The sequence below is a fragment of the Chlorocebus sabaeus genome, chromosome 1, assembly GCF_047675955.1.
Source record: "Chlorocebus sabaeus isolate Y175 chromosome 1, mChlSab1.0.hap1, whole genome shotgun sequence".
Lineage (NCBI taxonomy): Eukaryota > Metazoa > Chordata > Mammalia > Primates > Cercopithecidae > Chlorocebus > Chlorocebus sabaeus.
Window position 1 is genome coordinate 31847113 of NC_132904.1, and position 12516 is coordinate 31859628.

Genomic DNA, 12516 nt, shown 5'->3' on the forward strand with positions numbered 1-12516 from the left:
ACCCTGGGTCTACGAAGACTTTAGAAAAACTCTAAAAAACACATTCAAAAAGAAAGTTTTCTAATGATCGTGTGTATAGAAGCTATTAAAAACGTAGATTTCTGTCCCCCACACTGTGTTCTGATTTACTACTTCTGGGGTGGAAACCCTGAGAATCTCTTGTTGTTTTCTCTTCCATTGTGATAAAATACACAAATTTACATCTTTTTTTTTTTCTTTTTTTGAGGCAGGGTCTCATTCTATTTTCCAGGCTGGAGTGCAGTGGCGTGATCACAGTTCACTGCAGTCTCAGCCTCCCAGACTCAAGTGATCTTCCCACTTTCGCCTCCCAAATAGGTGAGACTACAGTCACGTACCACCATGCCTGGCAATTATTTTTTACGTTCCTTTGTAGAGATGGGTTCTCGCTCCATTGCCTAGGCTGGTCTTGAACTCCTAGGCTCAAGAGATCTTCCCCCTTGGCCTCCCAAAGTGCATGAGCCACTGTGCCTGGTCTGCATCTTTTTTTTTTTTTTTTTTTTCTTAGACAGGGTCTGGTTCTGTTGCCCAGGCTAGAGTGCAGTGGTATGATCTCAGCTCACTGCCACACCTCTGCCTCCCAGGCTCAAGTCATCCTCCCACCTCAGCCTCCCGAGTAAAATTAGCCTGACTAATTTTTGCATTTTTTATAGAGACAGGGTCTCACTTTGTTGCCCCTGCTGGTCTTGAACTCCTGAACTCAAGCAATTGTATGAGGGGTAATCACCTTGGCCTCCCAAAGTGCTGGGATTATAGGCATAAGCCATGGCGCCTGGCCCCTGCATCATTTTTTTTTTCCCCTGAGATGGAGTCTTGTTCTGTTGCCCAGGCTGGAGTGCAGTGGCACAATCTCAGCTTCCTGTAACCTCCACCTCCTGGGTTTAAGCGATTCTCCTGCTTCAGCCTCCCAAGTAGCTGAAATTACAGGCGTGCGCCACCACGCCCAGCTAATTTTTGTATTTTTAGTGGAGACGGAGTTTCACCATATTGGCCAGTCTGGTCTTGAACCCGCCCACCTTGGCTTCCCAAAGTGCTGGGATTACAGGTGTGAGCCACCACGCCCGGCCCTGCCCCCCCTGCATCATTTTTAACATACACTGCAGACGATTAAAATAGAGAATTTCAAAGAAGCACATTTTGAGGGATATTCCGCTTACACCTCATCAAGTTTCCTTTTACCTAATAAGGGATTTTTTTTCACAGAATGTAAATTCCTAGACAGGAGGGATTTTTATCTTTTCTCTTCACTGCTATATCCTTAGTAGTTATTAGTTCAGAATCTGGTTCATAATTGGCTTGCAATAATTTTTGTGAATGCCACAACCTGTAATCCTACCACCCTGGCCTGAGTAACAGTCACCTCTTATCTGGATTACTGCAGTACCTTTCTAATTGGTCTTCTTGCTTTTTTTCCTCTTTGTGCCACCCTTTTTAGTTTCCTAACAAAGCAGCAAGAGTAGTCCTTAAAACATAAGTCACAGAGACCATCCTGGGCTACATAGCGAAGCCCCATCTCTACAAGAAAGACAAAAATTAGCTGGGCATGTTGGTGTACACCTGTAGTTCTGGCTGCTCAGGAGACCGAGGTGAGAGAGTCACTTGAGCCCTGGAGGTGGAGGCTGGAGTCAGCCATAATTGCCAGCCTGGGCAACAGAGTGAGAACTTGTCTCAAAAAAGCAAAACAAAACAAAAAAACAACATAAGTCAGATTATCATCTTTTTGGCTCAAAACCCAGCAAAGACTGCCTAACTCTACCCTTCCCTCATTCCATTCCAACCACATTAGCTTCCTTGCTATCTGTTAACACATCAGGCATACATTCCTACCTTTAAGGCCTCCAGACATCTGTTCATTCTGCCTTAAATGTTCTTTCCCGCAATAACCATGGCTAACTCATATTCTTCAAATGCTGGCTCAAATGTCACCTTACCAATGACGACTTCCTTAAGAATCCTGTGTAAATATTGCAACCGTGATCCCACCTCCCACAGCTATCCCTCGGCACTCCAGATACTCTATATCCTGGTCTTTTTCTCTTTTCCACATTTCTTATCCCTTTCAATACATATACTGACTTAAAAAAAAGTATCATACCTATTTTTTATTGTCTGTCCTCTCCCTCTCCCAGTATAATCTCCATGTGGTCAAGACTCATTGACATATCCCAAGCACCTAGAATAGTGCCTGGCATACAGTAGGCATGCAATGAATCTTTGATGCAATAAGGAATGCAGACGATTTTCCCTTTGCTACCAGGATTTCTTACATTGCAGAATTGTCCCACAAGTTCCATTTTGAGTTTTTTCTTTCTTTCTTGAAAGAGGAGAGGTCTATGCAATTTTGCTTAAAAACAGGAGAAAGAGATCCTCCTTGGGTCCCCACATTATATATTGTTGTGTTGTTGAGTACCTTCTCCCAGATCTTTGGCCAGAGAGCACATTGGCATAAGTTAACATGACCAGGTCTACAGTCTAACGTCCTCAGAGTTTCTTTCTTATGTTTAGTAAAATCTCTATATCAGGATCAGCTTTCCAGCTTTTCATGTGGTCCAGTTTTCACTCATACATATGGTGTTTTCAGTGTCTTTCCTGTTGTAATTTCCTCCTGGGTGGGGAAACACCCTCTCACCTGTTGGCTAGTGTTTAATGTGGACATGCTTAGACTCAGGCCCTCCGCCCCCTGTGACTTTCAAAGGCCTTTTGAGTTTGGAGAGGGTGTTTCAGTTGGACTGCTCCCTAAAGTCGTGTGACCTATCCTTTCTGCCTCTCATTATTCCTCTAAGTTGGGGGTTGATAGTTAGATTCTGTCAAATCTCCTCTATTTACTTACCATACAAATATCCTGCTTTCTTTGGAAGAGAAGTTAAACATCAGATCTGGTGTCTTTCTTCACTCTGGTGTGATTCAATACTCTGCTTAGCAGACATTTTAAAATTTGGAGCATTTGGTTCACATCCTCTTTATTGATGCAGATTTTCCCCCTTTGTTTATAAGTTCCTTTGGTCTTTTCAGTTGTAGTTTGACAGGGGCCAGTTATAAATTGGTGCTTGGAAATCCTGAGGTATATACTTCAGTAATTCCTGTAGGATGTGTTCGAAAGTTTTCCATCTCTTCTGCACTTAGGAATGAGCTCTCTAAGTAATTTCAGTATGCAGGTAGATTGGGGGCTGCTGGAATAGATGATCAGTGAGACTTACATGAGGGTTTAGAGGAAAGGTGACGTCTTGCAGTGGTAATAACTACACCTGAGAACCCTTAAGCAGCATCCTCAATGCGTCACTGTTTAGCTGTTTTTTTTTTTTTTTTCTGGAAATTCTTTTTGATTTTTTTTTTCCCCCAAAGCCTAAAGGCATTACCCAAAATATCAAGATACTGAAGACACCTGGTTATCTTCACTGCTTGTGAGAGGTTTCAAATTAGACTTTTGTTCCTTGTAATTTTTTAATGTTTCAAGGGAACCATTTTTTCTAGGATTCACTGTTTATTACTGTAATTTCATGAGATCTTTATATGGGGTCTAATCATTTATGCATTCAAAAAATATTTATTGAGGTCTTATAATGTGCCAGATACCAGAGGTGGATTCAGGTTCTGTGGAGCCTGAAACTTACTACAGATTTGTGGGCCATATTTGAGAAAAGAAAGGTTGGTCTGATGGGAGTGGGTTATCAGAACTTATTAACATCAGTGTTACTAAAGTTGGTTTACAGCCCCCCACTGCTAAATTTGACTGGCTTTTAAAAAATTAAAAAATTAAGCAAAAATAAGGAAGGGAAGGGAGAAAAAAAAAGAGGGGAAGAGGGGGAGGGGCAAGAGGGGACTATGACAACAATGACAGTGACAGTGGTTGGTGTCAATGATGATAAAAGTACAAATTGAAAATTAGGTACAGACTTCTGTTTCTAGGAAGATGTAATAGAAATACATTTCCCCATTCTTTCTGCTAAGTACAACTAAAAACCCTAGTTGCTATCTATAAAACAAACATACCTGGACTCTGAAGGATGGAGAAGAGAAGACAGACCGACTAGGGGCCTTGGGACCCGAGAATGACATGGTGATGAGTTTTCTTTTCACCTTATATCGCCCAGACAAAGCTGAAGAAGCCAGCAACCTGAAAACACCAATGGGTACAGACAGAAGAACCTGCTCGCTCTAGCCAGAGAAGTATGAGGACTTGAAGGTAAGAGGATTGTTTCTAGTCCTGGCTCTGCCATTAACAAATGGTAACTTGGTAAATAACTCTTTCTCCAGATCTCCATGGTCAGCCAGCATTATGATTGAAAGTTGGGAAAGGAAAGGAGTTGTGTTTTAAGCAAAGTTTAAGAGTTTACTTTTTATTGCTTAACATAGAAATAATTGCATATTGTAGAACATTTGAAAGAAATGTATAATGAAAAATTTCAGGCTGGGCACGGTGGCTCACACCTGTAATGCCAGCACTTTGGGAGGCTGAGGCGGGCGGATCACGAGATCAAGAGATCAAGACCAGACTGGCCAACATGGTGAAACCCTGTCTCTACTAAAAATACAAAAATTAGCTGGGTGTGGTGGTGGTGTGCACCTGTAACCCCAGATACTTGGGAGGCTGAGGCAGGAAAATCGCTTAAACCCGGGAGGCGGAGGTTGCAGTGAGCCGAGGTTGTACCACTGCATTCCAGCCTGGTGACAAAGCGAGACTCCATCGGAAAAAAAAAAAAAAAAGAAAAGAAAAGAAAAGAAAAATTTCACTATTTAGAATATATATATATTTTTATTTTTATTTTTTTTTATTTTTAGTTTTTAGAAACAAGCATTATTAACATTTAAGGCATTGAAAAAAAATTTTTATGATGTGTTATGCAACTGAGGTCATACTATATATAAAATTTTGCATTTGCTTTTTTTGCTTAATGCTGGAACATATTACAGACTTTTTAATAAAACATTTTTATAGGCTAGGCATTCTTTTATCACATAAATATGCTGAAATTCACTTAACCATTTAAATAAATATATATATAGATTTTTTTTTTCAAAGTAACTCATATTAGCATTTTTGTGGTGTTTAAATGCCTGTTACTTTTAGTTTACATTTCTTTGGGTCATTGACCAAAATATTTGACAAGGCCTTTGGAAATTAAAAGGGTCATTTGGATGTGTGAAATCAGGCATTCTTTCTATGTTTTTAACTAAGATCTGTAACTATCTGTAGTGGTGGGATTTTAATAAATGACGTAAATAAGACAGCCTAATAGAAGTAAATTAAGTAAATATTAAAAGGAAACTTATAAATTAGGACTTGGACAATTTTGGATTGGAACTGCAATTTTGCTTCCTTTGTAAATCTTGTTTTCTGGCGTGTGTGTGTGTGTGTGTGTGTGTTATGAGACTGTAAGTGAAGCCTCCATGTAATGTGATTCCTCATAATTAAATAAACATTTATTGGGAAGCACTTCCAGAATGACAGAGTAAGGACTTCCAAAAACTTATTTCTCCATAAAAGCAATGAGGTCACTGGCAAACATTCTCTAGTTTTTCAGAACTCTAGAAAAAAACCAAAGACATTTAACAATCTGAGGAGTGCTTATTGAAGAAAAATGGCGAAATCTCAGGCAGTGAGATCTGTAGTGTTTAACTTGCCCTATTTCAATCCACTCCCCTCTCCCAGCTCCATGGTAGTCTTGAAAGCCAGCAATCTTGAAACCTTAATATCTATGATAAGCAGCAGCCTAGCAGCCGTGGCCTGAAATGGTTATATCAGTTGGGGCAAACAAGAAGCTGGCTAAAAAAAAAAAAAAAAACTTAAAAGGAAAATCTAGGGAATGAGATGTCCAAAGGAGCTTTGAAAACCTCTGTAGGGCTGGTGGCCAAGATGGAAGTAGCTGTGGTCCACGGCACTCATGGAGATGAATGAAAGGGGCAAGTGAATACAGCACCTTTCAACTGAAATATTCAGGTACTCTCACTGGGACTGATCAGGGAAACAACTCAAGCAGGGTGGGGCGACGGCCCACCTGGGAGTGACACAAAGCCAAGGGAACCCTCACCCTCAGCTGAGGGAAGTGGGAGTGATTGTGTGGCCCTGGGAAACCACGCTTCTCCCACGGATCTCTGCAACCTGTGGATCAGGAGATCCCCTCATGAGCCCACACCACCAGGGCCTCGGGTCTGATTCACAGAACTGTGTGGCATCTCAGCAGAGCAGCCACTCAGGCACACACAGAGACCGAGGAGTTTTACATACTCTTGCCCCAGGATCCCTGGCAAGGTGGAGGCCTGTACATATCCCTAGGAAGGGAGCTGAATCCATGGAGCCAAGCAATGTAGTTCTGCGAGCCCCACTTCCACAACACCTCACAAGATAAGACCCACTGACTTGAATTCCATCCAGCCAGCCACTGGCAATAGGGTAGAGCCTGCCTGAGATGGAATAGCACCCCCCAGGGGGAGGGGCAGCTGCCATCTCTGCTGTTTGGTTGACTCAACCATTCCAGCCTGTGGGCTTTGGAGAGTCCAAACAGTCCGGATAAGCTCAGCTCAGCACAGCTGCTTTGTCAGATTGTGACCAGACTGTTCCTTTAAGCTGGACTCCAGTCCATTTCTCTTTACTGGGTGAGACCTCCCAGTAGGGCCCTCCAACCAGCCCCACACATTTTCTATGGACAGAGATCTGATATCTCCCTGGGACAGAGTGCCTGGGGGAGGAGAGGACCACCACCTGGGTTGTCCGGACGACTCAGCCATTCCAGCCAGGGGTTTGAAGAGTCCAAGATGATGGAGCAGAGGTGGTTCCCAGCACAACAAGGCTATCCTGTTGAAGTATGGCCAGAATGCTGCTTTAAGTGGGACCCTGATCCACTCCTCCTTATGGGCAGGTCCTCCCAGCCAAGACCTCCAGCCACCTCTGCCCATGTTCTACTGCCAACCAAGCTCTAATTTCTCCCTGGGACAGAGTCCCTGGGGAGCAGGGCAGGCTGCCACCTTGGCTGTTTAGGCTTATCAGCTAGTCCAGCCTATGGGCCTTGGAGAGCCCAAATCAATTGGGGACCGAAGGGATCTGCAACACAGCACAGTTGCTCTACCAAAAAGCAGCCAGACTGCTTCTTTAAGAGGGTCCCTTATCCCATTTATCCTGACTGGGTAAGACCTCCCAACTGGGGTCTCCAGCCACCTCCTATAGTCACCTTCAGGCTGGCAACAGGTCAGCACCCCCAGGACAAAGCTTCCAGAGGAAGGGGTAGGCTGCCATCTTTGCTGTTTTGCAGTCTTCACTGGTGATACCTCCAGGTACGGGAAAAACCGAGGCAACTAGGGTCTGGGGCAGACACGCAGCAAACCACAGCAGCCCTATGGAAGAGTGGCCAGACTGTTAAAAGAAAAACAATCAGAAAACAACAACAACAGTACCCACAAAAACCCCATGCAAAGGTCAGCAACCTCAAAGATTGAAGGTAGATAAGTCCACAAAGAAAGAATCAATGCAAATACTCTGAAAATTCAAAAAGACAGAGTGTCCCTTTTCCTCCAAATGACCACAACACCTCTCCAGCAAGGGCTAAGAACTAGGCTGAGGCTGAGATGACTGAAATGACAAAAGAGGCTTCAGAATATGGATAAAAATGAACTTCACTGAGCTAAAGGAGCATGTTGTAACCCAATGCCAGGAATCTAAGACTCATGATAAAACAATGCAGAAGCTGACAGCCAAAATAGCCAGTTTAAAGAGGAACATAACTGACCTGACAGAGCTGAAAAAAACACTACAAGAACTTTACAATGCAATCACAAGTATTAACAGCAGAATAGACCAAGCAGAGGAAAGAATCTGAGAGCTTGAAGACTATCTTTCTGAAATAAGACAGGCAGACAAGAATAGAGAAAAAAGAATGAAAAGGAATGTACAAAACCTCCAAGAAATATGGCATTATGTAAAGAGATCGATGGGTCTATGATGGATTGGGGTACTTGAAAGAGACAGGAAGAATGGAACCAATTTGGAAAACATACTTCAGGATATCATCCAGGAGAACTTCCCCAACCTAGCAAGACAAACCAACGTTCAAATCCAGGAAATGCAGAGAACCCCAGTAAGATAAGATACTCCACAAGAAGATCATCCTCAAGACATATAATCATCAGATTCTCCAAGATCTAAATGAAAGAAAAACTCTTAAGGGCAGCCAGAGAGAAAGGCCAGGTCACCTACAAAGGGAAGCCTGTCAGATGAACAGCAGACCTCTCAGTGAAAAGAGATTGGGGGCCAATATTCAATATTCTTAAAGAAAAGAATTTCCAACCCAGAATTTCATACCTGGCCAAACTAAGCTTTACAGGCAAAGGAGAAAATGTGCTAAATGTCCCAATCAAAAGACACAGAGTGGTTAGCTGGGCATGGTGGTGCATGCCTGTAATCCCAGCTACTTGGGAGGCTGCAGCAGGGGAATCACTTGAACCCAGGAGGCAGAGGTTGCAGTGAGCTGAGATCACACCACTGCACTCCAGCCTGGGTGACAGAGCAAGACTCCATATCAAAAAAAAAAAAAAAAAAAAAAAAGACACAGAGTGGCAAGCTAGATAAAGAACCAAGACCTGGCCAGGCATGGTGGCTCATGCCTGTAATCCCAGCACTTTGGGACACTGAGATGGGCGGTTCACGAGGTCAGGAGATCGAGACCATCCTGGCTAACATGGTGAAACCCTGTCTCTACTAAAAATAAAAATAAAAAAATTAGCTGGGCGTGTGGTAGCAGGCACCTGTAGTCCCAGCTACCTGGGAGGCTGAGGCAGGAGAATGGCATAAACCCGGGAGGCAGAGCTTGCAGTGAGCTGAGATAGCACCATTGCACTCCAGCCCTGGCAACAGAGAAAAAAAAAAAAAAGAACCAAGACCCGTCAGTGTGCTGTCTTCAAGACACCCATCTCACATGCAAAGACATACATAGGCTCAAAATAAAGGGATGGAGGAAAATTTACCAAGCAAATGGAAAACAGAAAAAGTGGAAGTACAATCCTAGTTTCTGACAAAACAGACTCTGAATCAACAAAGGTAAAAAAAAGACAAAGAAGGGCATTACATAATGGAAAAGGGTTCAATTCAATGAAAGAGTAACTATCCTAAATATATGTGCACTTGATATAGGAGCACCCAGATTCATAAAGCAAGTTCTTAGAAACCTTCAAAGATTAGACTCATACCCAATAATAGAAGGAGACTTTAACAAAGCTGCCTGACAATATTAAACAGATTATCAAGACAGAAAGTTAACAGAGATATTCAGGACCTGAACTCAGCTCTGGATCAAGTGGACCTGATAGATATCCACAGAACTCTCCACCCAAAAACAGCAGAATATACGTTCTTCTTATCGGTACATGGCACTTACTCTGATCACATAATTGGAAGCAAAACAACCCTCAGCAAATGCAAAATAACTGAAATCATAATAGTCTATCAGACCACCACTCAATCAAATTGGAACTCACGATTAAGAAATTCACTCAAAACTACATAAGTACATGGAAATTGAACAACCTGCTCATGAATACCTTTGGGGTAAATAATGAAATTAAGGCAGAAATTAAGAAGTTCTTTGAAACTAATAAGAACAAAGAAACAATGAACCAGAATCTCTGGAACACAGCTAAAGCAGTGTTAAGAGGAAAATATATAGCACTAAATGCCCACATCAAAAAGCTAGAAAGATCTCAAGTGAACAACACAACATCACAACTAAAAGAACTAGAGGACCAAGAGCAAGCAAACCCCAGAGCTAGCAGAAGACAAGAAATAACCAAGATGAGAGCTGAACTGAAGGAGATAGAGACATGAAACACCCTTTGAATAATAAAAAAATCCAGGAGCTGTTTTTCTGAAGAAAGTAATAAAATAGACGGCTAGCTAGGCTAATAAAGAAGAAAAGAGAGGGCCAGGCGTGGTGACTCACAGGGCACGGTGACTCCCAGCACTTTGGGAGGCTAAGGTGGGCAGATCACAAGGTCGAGATCGAGACCATTCTGGCCAACATAGTGAAACCCCGTCTCTAATACTTAAAGTACAAAAATTAGCTGGGCATGGTTGTGCTCGCCTGTAGTCCCAGCTACTTGGGAGGCTGAGGCAGGAGAATTGCTTGAACCCAGGAGGCGGAGGTTGCAGTGAGCCAAGATCGTGCCACTGCACTCCAGCCTGGCGACAGAGTGAGACTCCATCTCAGAAAAAAAAAAAAAAAGAAAAGAAAAAGAAAAGAGAGAAGATTCAAATAAACACAATCAGAAATGATGAGGGGAATATCATCACTGACCCCACAGAAATATGAACAACCATCAGAGAACGCTATAAACACCTCCGTGCACATAAACTAGGAAATCTAGAAGAAATAGATAAATTCCTAGACACACCCTCCCAAGGCTGAACCACAAAGAAATTCAATCATTGAATAGATCAATAATGAGTTCTGAAATTGAGGCAGTGAATAAGTAATCTACCAACCAAAAAAGCCCAGGACCAGACGGATTCACAGCTAAATTCTACCAGAGGCACAAAGAAGAGCTGGTACTATTTCTACTGAAACTATTCCAAAAAATTGAAAAGGAGGGACTCCTCCCTAACTCATTCTATGGGACCAGCATCATCCTGATCCCAAAACCTAGCAGAGTTGCAACAAAAAAGGAAAACTCCAGGCCAATATCCTTGATGAACATCGAAACAGAAATTCTCAACAAAATACTGGCAAACTGAATCCAGCAGCATATCAAAAAACTTATCCACCATGATCAAGTAGGCTTCATCCCCGGGATGCGTATTAACATACGCAAATCAATAAATGTGATTGATCACATAAGCAGAACTAAAGACAAAAACCACAAGATTATCTTAATAGATGCAGAAAAGGCCTTCGATAAAATTCAACATCCCTTCTTGTTAAAAACTCTCAATAAACTAGGTATTGAAGAAACAGGCCTCAAAATAATAAAAGCCATATATGACAAACCCACAGTCAATATTGTACTGATGAAAACTGGTACAAGATAAGGATGCCCTCTCTCACCACTCCCTTCAATGTAGTGTTGGAAGTTCTGGTCAGAGCAATCAGGCAAGAGAAAGAAGTAAAGGATATTCAAATAGGAAGAGAGGAAGTCAAACTAATTTGTTTGCAGATGATGTGATCCTATGTCTAGAAAACCCCATCATCTCATCCCAAAAGCTTTTTAAGCTGATAAGCAACTAAAGCAGAGTCTCGGGATGCAAAATCGATATGCAAAAATTGCTAGCATTCCTATACAGTAACAACAGACAAGCCGAGAGCCAAATCACAAATGAACTCCCATTCACAATTGTCACAAAAAAAAAAAAAAAAAAAAAAAAAAAACCTAGGAATACAGCTAACAAGAGAAGTAAAGGACCTCTTCAAGGAGAGCTACAAACCACTGCTCAAATAAATCAGAGATGACACAAACAAATGGAAAAACGTTCCACACTCATAAATAGGAAGAATTAATAACATGAATATGGCCATACTGCTGAAAGCAATTTATAGATTCAATGCTATTCCCATTAAACTACAATTAACATTGTTCACAGAATAAGAAAAAAAAATATTTTAAAATTTATATGGAACCAAAAAAGAGCCCAAATAGCCAAGGAAATCCTGAGCAAAAAGAACAAAGCTGGAGGCATCACATTACCCAACTTCAAACTATACTACAGGGCTACAGTAGCCAAAACAACATGGTACTGGTACAAGAACAGGTACATAGACCAATGGAACAGAATAGAGAACCCAGAAGTAAGACCATGCCCCTACAACCACCTGATCTTCGACAAACCTGACAAAAACAAGCAATGAGGAGAAGATTCCCTACTTAATAAATGGTGCTGGGAGAACTGGCTAGCCATATGCAGAAAACTGAAACTTGACCCCTTCCTTACACCACATTACAAAAATCAGCTGTAGATGGATTAAGGACTTAAATGTAAAATCAAAAACTATAAAAACCTTAGAAGAAAACCTAGGCAATGCGCCATTCAGGAGATGGCATGGGCAAAGATTTCATGATGAAGATGCTAAAAGCAATTGCAACAAAAGCAAAAATCGACAAATGAAATCTAATTAAACTAAAGAGCTTCTGCACAGCAAAAGAAACCACCAACAGAGTAAACAGCCTGCAGAATGGGAGAAAGTTTTTGCAATCTATCCATCTGACAAAGGTCTAATATCCAGCATCTATAAGGAACTTAAACGAATTTACAAGGAAAAACAAACAACCCCATTAAAAAGTTGGCAAAAGACATGAACAGACACTTCTCAAAAGAGGACATACATGTATCCAACAAACATATGAAAAAAAGCTGAATATCACTACTTATTAGGGAAATGTTCATCAAAGCCATAATGAGATACCATCTCACACCAGTCAGAATGGCTACTATTAGAAAGTAAAAAGAAAAAACAACAGATGCTGGTGAGGTTGTGGAGAAAAGGAATACTTTTACACGTGGGAGCATAAATCGGTTCAACC